The sequence below is a fragment of the Rhamphochromis longiceps genome, linkage group LG6 (genome assembly GCF_057381845.1).
Source record: "Rhamphochromis longiceps isolate RC_006_pf linkage group LG6, R_longiceps_female_GT1.1, whole genome shotgun sequence".
NCBI classification, from domain to species: Eukaryota; Metazoa; Chordata; class Actinopteri; order Cichliformes; family Cichlidae; genus Rhamphochromis; species Rhamphochromis longiceps.
This window is the reverse complement of record NC_140562.1, coordinates 28,010,487-28,027,281: the sequence shown is the minus strand read 5'-3', so window position 1 is coordinate 28,027,281 and position 16,795 is coordinate 28,010,487. Positions and strand designations below refer to the sequence as shown.

Sequence of the window (16,795 nt, the reverse complement as noted above, 5' to 3'; positions counted from 1 at the left end):
TTTATGGCCTCTCAATCTGGCCTTGATGACACCGCTTATGAGCCTTTAAGCAGCCCTCTGTTGTGCATGGCCTGACAGATAGAGTTGTCATTACATTAAGTAGGGACTCTCTATTAGTGCAAATGGTGGCACATAACCAGATAATCGGCTGTGGACAGCAAGTGTGGCTATGTGGGAGGTGAGATGCTAACGGATGGTGTGTGGGAGAGTAATGTTTTATGTTGGAGGAAGTGTGATATTTCCATTATAGACAAGCTTAATTGATAAACAGGACAATAAAAGCAGAAAATGGCCTCATAGATTTGTGCCTACAGCACAGGCAGTTGTACTGTAGGATGTCACTATGTATATAATGAGTAGTAATGGCACTGACAATAAAAGCATATTAAGTAGAGGCTTTAGAACACTATCAGATAATGTCATCATTGTAGGGAATAAAAAGACTAATAAAATCCCCCTCATAACAAGGAGGGAAGCAGCGCTTTCCCTGAGGGATCCCTGCGTCCTTTCTTCTCACACTCCTCACTCATCTCACCTAATCTGCCCCCCCACCCCCCAACTCCCTCACCCGGCCGGCTGTATTTTACTCTCACCGCCGTCCGTGAGTGGAATACTGACACCACTTCTAATTGTCACAAATAGCCACGTTTAAGTCCCATGCATAATAAGCGAGAAGTTAAAATGTAGAGGGAGCAGCGGAGGAGCTGCGCTGCACACGCTCGTTTTCCGCTTTTGGCACAAAAAGACAATTCATAAAACACTTCTTGAAGTGTCTGATGGTGATTATTAAAAGAATAAACCAAAAAGAAAAAGACAAAAGTACTCGGTGTTTCAACACACTGCCGATATGGACCATTACAGCGAACCAGAATGGGGCACTTTGGGATGTTTTCCGCAAAAAATGAGGAAGGAAAAAAACATCAAGCAACAATTCCGGTCAAAGTGTACTCACCACAATATCCAGATCAGCGCACGGTGTATGGAGAATCCCGAGGAGTTTCCCGTGTCTTTCTTCGCCCCAAGTTGAAGACAGCGATCAGATGCGGTCCCACAGTCCCGACTGAACTGCAAAGAGAAAAGGTAAGACCACATTGACAAAAAAGCACGTCAGCCAGATTCCCACATCTCGGGCGGCAATCGAGGTCAATCTCCCCCCACCTACCCACCCGAAAAGTAGATCAATAATTACACACGTATATCTTTGTAATCCGGGGCTGTACCTCTTAAATGAGGCGGGATGACCACCAGAGAGTAAAAGAGACCGTTAAAGGACCGGGAAAGGCAGCGGCTGTCAGATTTGACTTCAAACTGATGCTGACGATGCGCACAGAGATAAGCTCCGGAGGGGAGAGAGCGAGAGAGGGAGAGAGAGAGAGAACGAGAGAGAGAGGGAGAGAGAGAGGGAGAGAGAGACGAGCCCACGGAAGTGAATTATAAAAATTCACCACTTGAAAGTTTCTCTAGTAGGTCGAAATATGAGCACAGAACATCTTTGCTCCAGAAATGATATCACAGGAGCCGATGGGAGGTATTAAAACATTATTTCCAATTCGACTCGGGCATGTTTAGGGTTGCACTAAAAATGCTACAAGAATAATAATAGTAATAATAATAATAATAGTAATAGTCAATATGCACGCTCTAACCACAAGGGGCTGATGGTCTTGCCAAACACACACACAGAGACACACACACAGATTAGCAATAATTATACAGCTTGCCAGTTATTTCCCTTACACAGAAAGTCTGACTTGGATAACACAAAAAGGGAGAACGACAGAGAGAGATAAAGAGTAGTAATAACTATATTTTATACACAATTCATGTTCTACAAGGTACAAATGTTTCTTTAGAGGAATCTGGGATCTTTCAGCAAACCTTTTGTACCTCAGTTGATGAAAGTTCTGGTGTCAAAAAAAGTTTTAAAAAAGTAAAACACAAATCACAAATGCACTGTTTCAAATATTTACATATACATTATGTAATCATGTGAAACAGACAGTACACCCTCTTTCTGTTCTAAGACTTTATCTATCAGGACACAAAAGGGAAAAAATGATCTGAGTCTTATCAGGTTATCACACATTACGTTTATTCAACAAAAACTAAGCCAAAATTCAGAAGCAGTGTGGGGGGAAACAGAGTGCATGCTATGGTTTGTAGAACCACCTTTAGCAGCAATAACTTGAAATAATGGGTTTCTGTATGACTTTATCAATCTATCACATTGCTGTGGAGAAATTTTGGCCGACACGTCTTGACAACATTGCTTGAGTTTATTGAGGCTTGTGGACATTCATCTATGCACAGCTCTCATAGGGCCCTGCCACCGCTTGTCAATGAGGTCGAGTTCTGGACTTTGACTGGGCCATTGAAACACCTTGATGCTTTTGCAGCTGTCACTGATTTGCTGCTGTGCTTGGAACCATTGTCCTGTTTTGTGACCCACTTTCCGCCAAGTTTTATCTGTCAGGCAGATGGCCTCACATCTGTGGAGCTGTGCACTATGGCCAAGCATCTCCACTTTGGTCTCGTCTATCCAAAGGACATTGTTCCAGAAGTTTAGTGGTTTGTTCACATGCATCTTTGCAAACGTAAGCCATGCTGCTGCATTTTGTTTAGACAGAAGAGTCTTTCTCCTGGCAGCCTCTCCAAACAAACCATACGTGCATAATCTTTCTAATTGTACTGTCATGAACTTTGACATTTCACTTGCTAACTGAGACCTGTAGAGTCTGAGATGTAGCGTTTGGATTTTTGCAATTTCTCTGAGCATTGCTGCGTAAGACCTTGGGGTGAATTTGCTGGGATGTCCACTCCTGGGAAGATTGTCAGCTATACTGAATGTTTTGTGAACAGTCACTCTCACTGTAGAATGATGGACTTGAAATTGTTTGGAAATGGCCTTATAACCCTTCTCAGATCGATGGACAGCAACAATTTGTTGGATCATTGCTGATGTTTTTCATCCTTGGCATTGTGTTAACACACAGTCGAATGCTCCAGACCAGCAAACTACTCAAACTTTGCTGGTGATCAGTTCAGATGATCAGTACAGCATCTGACTGCTGCTTACCCTCTTAAATCCACCAAAATCTATAACAGGGGCTCTTCATTTTAAACACCATTTTGCCCTAATTTTCACTAAATAAATAATAACACAGTGTAATATATCATGTGTTGATGTTCATCAGAGGTTGTATTTACCCAGTTCTAAGACCAGCTGAGGGCCAGATGATTTTAAGACAGCTTGAGGGCCACAACTACACATTTTACATGAAGGAAATCCCGTGTGTACATGACAAATGCAAGAAAACAAACATATGGTGTCACAGCCACAATGTATATCAAATGCTATATATGCTTAAATTATTCACACTCATTATTCACACCTTCATGCAAGCTTAAAGTGATTACTTCCAAAAATGCCCCATGTAAAAATGTGTTTCATTTATCTGACTGTCATCCCCACCCCACAGGTGACACTTTATATCTCCCTCTGGGCTTGACTGTTGTTCCACAGCCAAAGGCGGGATCCCCAGAGAACAAACAGATCTTTGTACTGTGGTCAAAAACTGCAGAATTATTACAGGGGTATAACAATGATAGCAGGATGTAAAAGCTACAAAAATATGTGTAGGTGTATTATTTCATTTTCAAACAGATTCTTTTTTGGTGTGAGACAACAGTACCAACTGCTGTTATGTATTTTATTGTACTAGCACTATTTTTTTTATTTGACTTTTGAATTACACTTTCATATATTTCATATATTTGTGCCCGCAGATGATTTGTCTCCTGCTATATCTCGTGAACATTCTTTTTTTTTCTGTTTCTTTTTATAAGAATGCACTGTGACAGCTGCTAGTCACAGTAGTAGAGTGGCAATGTAAATAAGGATGAAATGAATAAAAAAAAGAAAAAGGAGAGAGAGAGGATGGAGAGGAAATGGAAAGAAGAAGAGGAAGAGGAAGAGCTGGGTCCAGGATGAGATCCATGACCCTCTCATCCTACTTTTCCTGTCTAAAGAAAGAATGGGAGAGGAGAAATGAGGAGGAGGGGAATTATTCCAAGTGCTGATTCTTGTTCTTTTCATATCTCATTCCTGACTCACCACTTCATCTGTCCACCTACCCCAGCTCGCTTTTCCTGTTTCTCTCTCTGTCTTGATTCTGTGTGCCTCTCTACCACTCGCTCTCATCTGTCCTTCCTTCCTTGCGTTCTTACTCTCTTACAAGGAGCATCACTTGTTTGTTCATACACCCAAATGTCTGCAACATCCTGTTCTCTATTTACAGAGCATGTGGGATGAAATGTGCGTGTTTGTGTGTGCGCGCGCACATGTGTTTGTGTATGTGCGAGTCAGCTTTGTACTTGTATAACTCTCTGTATTCTTACGTATAGGTTCAGTATGTGGATACATTGTACTGTTGTTTTTATTTATCTTTGCCTTAACAGTATGGCCCATCCATCCATCAATCCATCCATCCATCCATCCATCCATCCATCCATCCATCCATCCATCCATCCATCCATCCATCCATCCATCCATCAACACCAACAGTAGAGTATGAAATCCAATTAATAACAATTTGGTTCCTTTTATTCAAGCTCAATCCATGTAATTTCAATTCAGTCGTACTTTACTGTTCATTCAACATCCCTGAGGGTCTAGCGTGTGGATGCATACCTACATATATATGTGCGAGAAGATATGAGGCTCCATTAGAAGTATTTAAACTTTTGAGACTTCAGCTGTTTGAAATCTAAAGTCACAGTTGAACTTGTTAATAAAAGTGTTCTTTGAGCAGAAATTGTATCCGTGTCTCCACTTTACCTGTCTGACTGTGACATATTTCTATTGGTTATCATGATGTTTTTGGCTTTGCTATTGCCAAATTGTGCTCACTGAGCCGGCACTTGTTCAGGAGCTGTCTCTGTTGTTTGCGTTTTTTTCATCCCGGGTAGTGGAGAGATGTTCTGCCAATTTATAATGTTTTTTGGGGCAGATAACATTGTGATCTGCTTTGCCTCTTAGTTTCTTCTTCCGACTATTCTACTTATAGTATTTCTTTACATTACCCTGTAATTTGGTTTCATTCTGATAGGTGTTTTTTTAAAAGCAGTATTGTGAGATGATTCAAAGGGGAGAAGTAGCTGAGATAAGGGACTCTCCTGGGCTCAGCTCTTGGGTTAGGAGGGGTTTTGAAAGGGATGTGTGTGTATAAGGTGATTAAAACATCCGAGTGCTCTCTTTTGAATGAAAACTGTCAGTGTATGACTGCATTATTCTGCTTTTTTAAACATGTTTTTTGCATTGTACAATAAGCAGGAGTGTGAAAATGATTATATTCTGTAATTAGAGCTCTGTAGGTTCCACAGCATATGTACAGCTTTCTGTTTTTAATTAAATTAAACTTTACCAAGAGAGACAATAGTGTTAAGATATATTCACTTACAGTGAAGTCAAGTGATTGATTACATACTTGGCTAATCAATGAAGTCATCTTAATTTCTCCTTGAAAGGACACACAATGGAAGTCGTACAGAAGGGCAGAAGTGCACATTAAAAGCTTTTACTTTTTGGATTTAGAGTCTAAGACTCCTTCTTTTCCTTGATAAAGCTGTGTTGGCTTCAGAGCGGTTTATTTAAGACACTCTGGGACTCAACTCTTCAGTAGATTTAGGTCTAAACCTGTATTTCAAGGTGAAGAATCTTATTGTTATGCGCCTACTGTTGCACTCCAATCCATCAGTCCATCTTCTTTCTCTTTCATGAAATACCCAAATAATAAGCGGTAATTCGTTGCCCATGTTTCAGGTTTAGTTGAGTATGTAATGAGTGTGCGTGTGCTATATGTTTTGTATAAAAATAGGACAAGAGCAATTTCACCTTTTGGGTTACATAAACCAGTATGTGCGTTTTGTACATACAAAACAGTCTTAAAACAATTTAATCTGCTCAGTGAAGAATATTCTGTTATAGATTGTTTTTTTTCTATAAAGTAGCATAAATAGGGTCAAAATTTCAATTTTCTCCACAATACCTTTGAATAGGACTCATTGGAAGACTATTAAAGCTGTATAGAGACAAACTCCTCATCCCTCTGCCTTAATTATCCATCCCCTGGGCTTCCATCATTAAGGCAAGCCAGACACTGGGACATATTTGGCATTATATTTTTAATGCTACAACAACCGGCTCAGCAAAAACCCACCACAGATCATTCACAGTGTGTGTCTTGGCTCGGCTCCATATACTGTGACACATTATTATACTTTATTCCCCTTTTCTTCCTTCTCCTTTTTCTTCCCTCCTCATCTCCTCCCCTTCCTCTACATTCACCTCCTCCCTTCCTCCATCTTCCCGTTCCCTCTTCAGATGCTTTTCTTGTCCTCCGTGGAATCCAAAAAGGAAAGAACAAAGCCCTGTCATACATGTTCTGTCGATTCACTTACAACGTCTGTATTGCTGTGTGCGTGTATCTGTGCTGTGCGAGTGGGGCTGACGGTGCATTGTATGTGTGCCAGTTGTTTGTGTACCTCTCCGTGTGCAGCAGGAAATTCAAAAACTAGGCCATATCGACCACCCAGGGGTTTGAAAGCTCAGGGGGTACCAAGGCAACATGGTTTAAGTAAGAAAAAAAGGTTTCAAACGCCATAAAAGGGGAAAAGAGACAACGCATGTGCACATTCTCACGCACGCGAGCAAATATGCGCACACACACACACACACACACACACACACACACACACACACACACACACACACACACACACACACACACACACAAAGAAACAGGCACCCCTCCCATCTGATAGACCTCTGGCTTATGTTGTATTCACAGTAACATCAAGCATGTTATCACATACATATCGAGATAAGCTATATATATATAAGATATATATTTATACGTTACCCTTCCAGCTTACACTGGTGGCCAGCCATTTTTTGTATAGATTAGGGTCTCTCCTGTTGACAGCCTTTGAGGAATAAGCAGCAGATCCTGTCACTATTGATCCAATTCAGAGTGTATGGGATATGAATGGGACCAAGCCTTTTGTGGTTGGATGGGTTAAGTAAAAAGTTTTCGTTGTGTGTTTGCAAAAGTTTTATAGGTATAAAATTCAGGCATATTTTTCTTCTTCTGAAATATTTGGTGGGAGGAAATTTTGCTTTGGCAAACATTTAATCTCTCAGACAATTAGTCCAAACCTATAATGCCAGAGGTTGTTTATGTGTAAGAAGGTGAAGTGGGGGTGAGTTTTAAGAACATCTCTAGATGAATCTGAAAATCGATAATGCCATTAATATGAGCCCGTATCCTGTGCTGCCACTACAGTTCATCACCTCCCAACTGCTACTCCATTTAGATATTGATTATGTCATTTCACTGTTGACCTTAAGACCTTAGTTACTGAGTCAGCGGAAAATAAAAGCCTAATGTGACCTTAAACTGTAAGGCCAAGTCAATCTGTTGGATATAGAAGATTAAAGTAAATATTTACAATACCGTCTTTCAGCTGAGGAAGAGGAGGGAGCACCTTAACACCATAAGTAATCCTGAAGATTGCAGACTGTACTTTCTTTTCAACTAAACCAAAGATTACTAAGATTTAAAGTATTTTGTTTCTTGTGTACTGAAATTTACTGCAAAGAACTTGATTAATAAATCCAAAAATACTGATTGCTTTCTTGATTTCCAACCATACATACTTATCGGGTCAAATCTGACCAATTTTAGCATTTGATTTGAAAATTAATTTTGATTCACCAACTGTGTGTGTGTGTGTGGAGCACATGAAATATAACTAAATAATCTAACAATAAGCAAGTTAAAATTATTACAATTTATTAGAAGCTAACTGAGTTTAAACTAACTGAGATTCAAACAGAAATAAAAAATAGGGTTTGGGGAAGGTTATAAGAGTATAAAGGCAACTGAGCTGCCATTTAAATGAGTGTGGTAAATACAGATACACGTCTAATTTCCACACATGCAAGGTTTCTTAACAAAGCTTTCATTGCACATACTAGTTAGAAATATTTATTTTATGTTTTATATTTTAGGTGTAAACTAATGTAAGAGTAATAAATGTATATGTAGTTCTGAGGATTTCTGGTAACAATAGTATTCATCCATGTCAGAAAGGCTATTTAAATGTTCTTAAGTGATATGTAGCTTAGAGTGGCAGCAATTTGTCTTCTGTACTTGTTATCATAAGCAATACAAGCCTTTAGTCTATATCTTTTAATGGTCCTAAAACTCCATGCACATGCTACAGTATTATTTTATGGAAGCCCGCTTCCGCCACTAAAAAAAATTTCAACTTATTAACTCAAAATCTTGAGAAAAGCAACTCAAAATTTCCAATCAGTAATGAATGACGTCATTTCCTTCCTTCCTCAGCTACAACTGCTACAGCTAAGCTACCAGTATTACAGCCGCTCATGAATGCACAAATTGCTGAGTATTTTCAGGGTGGCTTCACAAATGACGAAATCCTTGTATTATAAGCTGAATCACATGGCGTTACAATGTGCATTCCTCTGCACCATATCCTTCTGGGTAACAAGAAAACGACATCGTTCACGTCATTCATTGGCACTTGAAATTTTGAGTTACTACAAAAAGTCAAAATTTCAAGGTGCTTTTCTCAAAATTTTGACTTATTAACTCAAAATTTAGAGAAAGATAACTCGAAATTTCAAATTATGGATACTTTTTTTTTTTTTTGTGGTGGAAACAGGTTTACATATTATTTGGCCTATTTCTTGCAGTGTGGCCATGAAATTAAAATTATATTATGCTTTTATAAGGTGAAGTAGGTGCATAAGATTTTAGCCCATTAAGTGGTTTCTAGACAACATGATGACATTATATCATATATAATTCAGCTTTTGTGGATATAAATTAGGTGTTATTGTTGTGAAATTAAAAGAATGATAAGAGTGCTTTTATAAGGTCTAAAGCTCTATAAATGCTAAGAAACGGGCAATTTTGACTTGTTGCTAAGTGGCTGCTATTCAACCTGACAATGTCATAATATCTCATATATGTAAGAAGCTTCAGGGCCCTAAGATGTACCTGGGTGCCAAACTTGGTTTCTCAACTCCTGATTGTGTAGGAGTTGGTGTCATAATCACAAGAATGGTTGAACTCAATAGTAAAACCATGAAGACCAACACAAGTTTAACTCTTCTACCGACACAAGCAAGGAATAGTGTCTGTATATAGGCGAGTATAATGCAGGTGAGCGTTTGCAGCACAGGAAGGGGCTGAGCAGCGTAGCAGCAGAGCTCTGTGACAGAGGAGATCACGGGTTAGTGATGTTTCAGTAAGTCTGGGGATTGAATTGTGTATTTTGGAATTGGCTCGAGTTCTTACTCGAGTCCTTTTATTGAATTGCTCATAGGGGAGTCAGGTGACTGTTCGGGAAGACTGAAGTGGCAGAGAATGGTCGTACGGGTGAGCTTTCCAAGGTGAGTATTGATGAGGGATTGCAAGGTTTTGGTCTGCAGGTAAGTCCAACTTGAAGCAGAGGGTTTTGAAGGATTTCTTCAAGTTGCAAAAAACTTGAATCCAGCCAAAGCCCACACACTGGAGAAAAACATGACAATGGTGACAATGATGTGGCAAAGAGTGAAGGTTTCAGCTGGCTTTTCATCCAGAGGAGTGATGAGTATACGGGAAGCACGTCTTTAGACTAGATCAGATCGTAAGGGAGCCCTGCCCAAGGATGGAATATCCCGAAACTAGAACTGAGAGCGACAGGTAGAGTGGGAGAAAAAAGCAGGAGAGTGGGAATTAAAAGAACAGGGACAGACACCCAGAGATTTCATGTATTGAGAAGATGGCCAGTTAGCTTAGATCAAAAAGATGCATCTTTAGCAATGATAAAATTATATTGCCTAAACAAACTATGACTCATTTTTCATAGATTTTTTGTTTCTTTTGTTTTTTAATTTGTAAAAAGATAATCAAAAATGTCACTCCAAGATGCAGGGGTATTCTAGGCCTTGTCCTGTAGAGTTGCAATCTTCTGCAGCTAGCTCTTCTTCCCCTGAATGAACACTGGGGAACTTCCCAGTATTAGGCAGGTGGTTTTAATGTTGTGCTTGGCTGTTATAGATAATATCTTTTTTGGTCCCAAAGACAAAACAAAGGCCAGTAATACTGAGTTTTAGCTATCTAGCTTCAAAATAAGTTGGTAGCTAGCTTATGTAAACAACGTGACAAAGTGCTTACTCAGAAAGTAGTCCACCTCAGTGCTAAAGCATTTGTCCACTGCCTGTTCTGTGTCTTAACTTGAGGTCACAACACAAATCAAACTGACAGACATGTCACAGGACAAGATTCACGGGAGTAAATAATACATTTCATCAGCTGCTTCAGTTCCATGGCCCTCATATGGAAATTTATCACAGCAGACATTTTGACTTGTCACAGCAGGAAAAGCGCGGGTGGAATTAATAACACTACTGCTGACTCAGTTCCATTAAGGATCGCAGTACGGCATGGCAGTAAACCAGCATGCATGAATGCAGGATCTTCCTTAACTGAAATACTGTAAAATACACCTTCGACTTCCCTGCTATGACATGTCGACATGTCTGCAAGTAAAGAAAAAAAAAAAGCTGGCACGGTGTGACACTACCGTATCTTCCTGGGAGTCACCTAAAGAATATTTTTATCTGTTTTCACCCGCTTCTGTCATCATAATACCCGGTGAGAACAAATGTAAAGTTTGAGGGTGGTTTCATGTCACGGTGACTTATAAATTTATTTAGTTAGGTTGTTACTTTCCCAGCAGATGCACAGCAGACAGAATGTGGTGTTTGTGTAAAGTCTTGGTGCGAAGGCCCGGGTTTATGGTGGGTTCCAGAGCATGGTTTCTTCATACCACGAGCCTCCTTCTTTTACAGGAATAATTAATCATAATGTACATGGCCTGGGATAAACCAACATTTTACGGCAATGTTATCTTTGGGGCAATTGACCCCCCCCCCCCCAGAGAACAAAACAAAAAAAACAACCCTCCCCAAATTACCTTACAAACTTACCTTTTATTTAAAATTGCACATTCCATTCTCATCGATCATTCATCACATACTATCTTCTTCAGGATCCTGTTCTCGCTATTTTAATGCCAGGCCCTTAGAGTCATTTTCCGATGCACCAAGACAGCGCTTTAGCATAATTTTCCGGCACGAGGAAGAATATCAACCTGCAAACCTTGTTTTTACTTTGACCTATCTCTTACCTTTTCTGTCACTGTATTGTTAGGTGTAAGCACTAAAATGAAGTGGTTAAATTGAAGAAAATAACATGGTTTGGTTTAAAACAAACTAGTTCATTAATGTGACCATGCAAAGAGAAACAGGATCTGCAACTTTAATCTGCAACAAGCTTCTCAGATCATTTTTGATCATCTATTTCTTTGGCATCTATTTCAGCAGTTAAAGAAATCCTACTGAACTCTGTCAGACTGGATCTATTATCTTGAAAGCTTCCCATTCAGCCTTACATTGCATTACATTTTAAGCTATAGATCACTATATATAGCTGATTCTCACATGTGTAAAACTGAAATCTGAGACCCTGGTCAGACAAGCCTAGACAAGGGTCAGTGACCATCTAGCAACCACCATTCGCTAGGAAAATGTAGCAACACATTGATGAATGGTTGCCAGAGGTTTCTGGCAGTCACGAGGTGAAACTATTTCCAAAGAGACATATGGTTCTGCACCAAAAATATCCTTGTGATTGCTTTGGTTGCTAGCAGAGTGCAGCTAGTCCTGTAGTTTTCATAGGAGACGTCTGCAAACACCTGTCAACCACTCTCCAAGTGGGAGTGAAACTGTGAAGTGTGACTACTATCTGCCAACAACCAAACCATTCAAAAGGTGTTTTTGTTTTTTGTGGAGCACCCTCTTTGCAGCTAATTTCACTTTGTGACAACCAGCAGCCTCTCTACAATCGTGTGATTGAAGCCCAAGCTATTTTGTTCAACTCAGGAGTATTTCTACCATGTGTGTTTACAGCCGCAGGGGAAATGGCCTCGGTAAAAAAGAAAAAAAAATCATAAACATCTTAAATTAAACTTTGTATCAATGCAGTCCTACTAGGAACAAAATGGAAATATTTATTCTGTTTTTCAAGTAATTTTATATTAAAAATATAATTATAAAATATTTTTGCCTTCACTGCACTCATGCATTCTAGGCCATTACCTTAGTTCAATTTCAACACCTGCCATGTTGTTGAAACACAGTATAGGTTTGCAACACACTGAGATAGGTGTTCCATCTTGCTCGCCGACCCCTGCCAAATGATGAAAATGTGACACGAAACTTTCAGCTACTGTATAAACAAGCCCAGAATGAGTGCTCGCAGAAATATTATTTCTTTTGCAGAAGCAAAGCATCATATAAAAAATGGAAAGAAGGGGGGGAAAAAAGAAAATGTGCAGGAGAGCAAGCGCTTTGGAGCCTGTCTCTGTGGTTTAAGATGTTATGCATTAATTCTCTAAGGGGCCTTGAGGTCCCAGTTTCCAATGTTAATTGATATCCCCATTAAAGAGATAAGTAGGCTTGGGGAAAAGAAGAGAGCCAGAGAGCAGAGAAGTTACTGCAAGGTGTAGCCGAAAAGAGAACGGAGATGAAGAGGAAGATGAGAAAGAAGATGACAGGAAGTTTAGGGGAAAAAGAGAGAGCAGGAAAACAATGCACCAGTCAGCTGCTGGGAGATGACCCCAGATGATTAGTTCTGGCGATGGCTGTGCAAGTGTCCAATAAATGAATAATACTTTGCATTGTGAGTTTATGTGTCGCTGCATGTGAGAAAGCGAGAGTGACATAAAGAAGAGAGCACAGAGAGGGAAAAAGAATGCGCTTATTGGCTGACAGAGCTGCTCTCACCTAGTTCGGGATGAGTCACAGTTCGCAGAGCTGTTAATTACGCCAACGGCTGAATCAAAACTCGGGGAATGAGAGCAGCTGTCTGCGCATTTACATATCACAGCCTACAAGGAGTGGAAGGGAAGGAGGGATGAAAGCTAGAGAACAGAGGAAGGTAGAGAAAGTGGAAGATGGAAGGGGAGTTGATTCAGAGATAGAAAACGAATGGAGGAGTAAAAAGCTCTCAAAAAGAAAGTGAAAGGTAAAGAATTGGGACAGGGAGGAAGGTAACGTAAGGAAGTGTGAGATGCAAAGAAAAAGTGACAGAACTCACTTGATTAGAGAAAAATGCAGTGACGATCACTTCATCTGCATCAGCCGTCATGGGATTTTGTCATTATTTTTGTTTTGGAGTCTTATGCTCTAAATGTCTTGTTTGTGCATGATGTACTCACTTTGCCAAAACATTTATGACTGGAACCTCTGTACCTGAATTAAACACAAGGCTTTAGCATATACCTGGCATACAGTTTCCCGAGTGTTGCCAGAAATCTCCATTTTGTTAGCAACTGCATTTGTTTTATTCTGTTTGCTTCTTTTTCCACTAGATTCGTAAAACTGACAGCCTTAAGGCCAGCACTGACCAGAATAAGACTTGCTTTGATTTCAAAGTCACAAACAAGGCAAGCCATTAGCATACAGCTGCCAACAGGCCAGCCTGCAGCTGCACTTAAAGCCTTTAGTTTCCTTCCAAAAATAAAGCAACAAAACAACGCAAGAAACACAAAACCAAGTGACTGCTTTGCATTGCTTTACCACTTGAATACCAAATACATAGCCTAATACAAACGACCTGGGTATGTGGTAATAATACGTACATCTACACACCTACAAGTACTATACTGCAACCGTCTGAATTACTAACACTAAGAAAAAACTGGATTTTAATAAAAAGTACAACCAGGAAGATACAGTATGCTTTATTTCTAATATTTATTAGTAGGAAAGGTTGAAAATGTCAAGCATACAGAGTATTAATTATTGTCAGTTAAATCAAATGAACTGGTTCCTTTATTCCTGCACAATATGCACATGATGATGAACAATATGAGAAGCTTATGATGTTTTTGTTAATATTGGTTTGAAGCTATATCTCACACCTTGTCATTGTGGCGTGATACTTTGTGATGCACGGTGCATAGCTTGACATATAGCTTATTGGTGTGTTTGTAATTCTGTATCCTGTTTGAGAGAGTAAAATACACGGTGTTGTTGCCAAGTACAGAATAGAAGCTTTCAAAGAAGGACAAGGGTGTGAAAATGACTTTGAGATATTTCCCATGTTTTCAAGGAGAACTGTGAGTCAATGACAGCAGTTGTAATTTGCCAATTTAATTGAGATGATTTCCAGCTCAAAATGAAAATGAAAATGCCATCCCTGGAAACACTTTACTATCAAGTTTATCATCTGCTTTCATCAAAGAGACTAGGTCACTGCTTTTTGGCCACGGTGTTTACCGGACGTGAGGAGAAGGCAGATGAGGGAGTTGTGTCAATCACAAAGACTTCGTTCATGACAAGCAGGTGGCTGTGGTGGTGGTAGTGGTGGTGGTGGTGGTGGTAGTGGTGGTGGAGGGTTGTGAGCAGGGTCTCGAGTGAACAGTCTCTCTCAGTCTTAGTCATCAGAAACTGCACTCAGCTGAGTTACAGAGAAAGAACCAGGCAGCTCTCTGTAATAACAGACCGGCGGCTTTGAATGTGTCCTTCATGTGACAACAGATTTACAGTAGCATCTTTTCATTAGCTTGTAACAACATAACAGTCACATAATCACAATCAACTGATCTATGTCTTAACATCTGTAAACCTTTAACACTGTGACAGAAGTATATTTAATCCACTCTTTTAAGATGCAAACCTCACACGTAATATGTATTATAAAAACGCATCGTCATACATAAATGACAGAAATGGTTGATTGCTAATGACTCTTCAAATGACATTCATTCAGAAATTCATTATACTGCATGCAGTAATGAATGTAATGTCAGTATAATGTGTAATGTCAGTGATGTCGCTGAGCGGTTTTTCCTCCCACTTTAAGTTGCAAAGGGCTATTTTCTCAAATTGTTATATTGTTTTAAGTGTTCATGTAATGAAATGATCAGTTGTGAATGTGTTGCTCATACAGCTAACATGATTCATCCAGTCTTAAAACTAAACAAGGCTCAAGTTGTAGAACCATTCAAAATGCAAAATGAAGTGATGAGAAAAAGTAAAGTAGAATAAAATGGCATTGTATAGAATGGTAAAATGGTATTTGTATAGCACTTTACTGTGGCGATCGTGGCTCAAGAGTTGGGCGTTCGTCTTGTAATCAGAAGGTTGCCGGTTTGAGCCCCGGCTTCAACAGTCTCGGTCGTTGTCTCCTTGGGCAAGACACTTCACCCGTTGCCTACTGGTGGTGGTCAGAGGGCCCGGTGGCGGCAGTGTCCAGCAGTCTCGCCTCTGTCAGTGCGCCCCAGGGCGGCTGTGGCTACACTGTAGCTTGCCATCAGTGTGTGAATGGGTGGATGATTGTGTATAGTGTAAAGCGCTTTGGGGTCCTTAGGACCAAGTAAAGCGCTATACAAATACAGACCATTTACCATTTACTAGTCCCTAAGGAACCCAAACATTCAGTCATCCACCCAACTGCATCACATATGACATCTGCACTGGGTTATACAAGTCACCTAGAAGTTACACCTCTGCTGAAAATGGAATAATCAGAAGCCAACAGCCAGTTTGGTTCATTCTACTTTTCCTGTCATTGCCGCTCACAGTTGGTTACTGGACACCATCTTTTAGGGACCAAAAACGAACTCCCTGTGATTACAGCTCTTTCCAGTTGCTCTCTGATTGAAGTTTTAAAGAGGACTTCTTTGACTCCATGTCCTGCCTCTGTCCAGACATGTGAAAAGCATATGGGAAATGCTTGTAAAAGAGGAAAATCCTACTGATCAATTAGGATTACTCAGCATATTAACATTTTTGGGTCCTTTACTGCATATCTCCAACTTTATAGTTATGTGCAACCAGCTTGTGCCTACCACGGACTCAGAAGGGAATATCTTTCTTTTCAAGTCACAGTGGTGCCAGTTTGTGTCTGTTTTGATAATATTCTCCGTTTAATTCATTCAAGTTCTGGAAGAAATACATTTTTGATAAAAAGTAAATAAAGCACAGTACCACAAAAATCATCATAAAATTGCTATTGGAGAGTGTTTCCTACAGCTGTTTTACAATGAGATCTGATTTTTCGTGGGTGACATGAAGATGAAACCTTTGAGAAGAGTTAAATCTTTGCTGCTTTCCACTGAAAACGGGATACTCAGGTTTAATGCACAGCAGAAATTACGAGACAGGAGCAGTTGAACTAAATGGAGTGAGAGGAGGTACGTTTTAGTAGCAAACACTGCATGGTCTAGCTGTTAAAAATCTCACATCTGACACCAAATACATGAACAATAATTTATGTAGACCAACACACAAGCCTTGCTTATGCTTAATGAATAATAAACACCATGCAAGTATTTGAATCAGTAATGTTTTAAACGTTTTGGCTCACAGTTACTGTAGATGTGGTGAAAAATCTGAAAGAATCAGTCTGTGGCAGTTTAGATTAATGTAGAGACTCAAGAGACTGTTGTTGATAAATTCATTTAAACAATTTTAAAATGATGGGTTTGAATTTGCACACCTGGAAAAGTGGAAAAATCAATTTAACAACCACACCTCTGCAGTACTGGGGTCACTACTCAATAAAAGTAACATATTACACATTACTTGTTACTTTTCTTATAAGTACTGCTACAGGCATTAGCAGTACATTACTTAATTACTTAATTACTC

The 16,795-nt window shown here is 39.6% G+C and overlaps 1 protein-coding gene across 1 annotated transcript in view; it reads right to left on the bottom strand.

The window, feature by feature from the left end:
- The window catches only part of ptprdb (protein tyrosine phosphatase receptor type Db), a 162,100-nt gene extending 160,754 nt beyond the window's left edge, over positions 1-1,346 (bottom strand). The window contains exons 1-2 of the mRNA XM_085410023.1: positions 1,221-1,346; positions 953-1,065 (exon numbers count right to left, since the gene is read on the bottom strand). The gene's annotated coding sequence lies outside the window, so the exon portion shown is untranslated. The remainder of the gene's footprint in view (positions 1-952; positions 1,066-1,220) is intronic.
- Between the last annotated feature and the right edge of the window lie 15,449 nt (positions 1,347-16,795).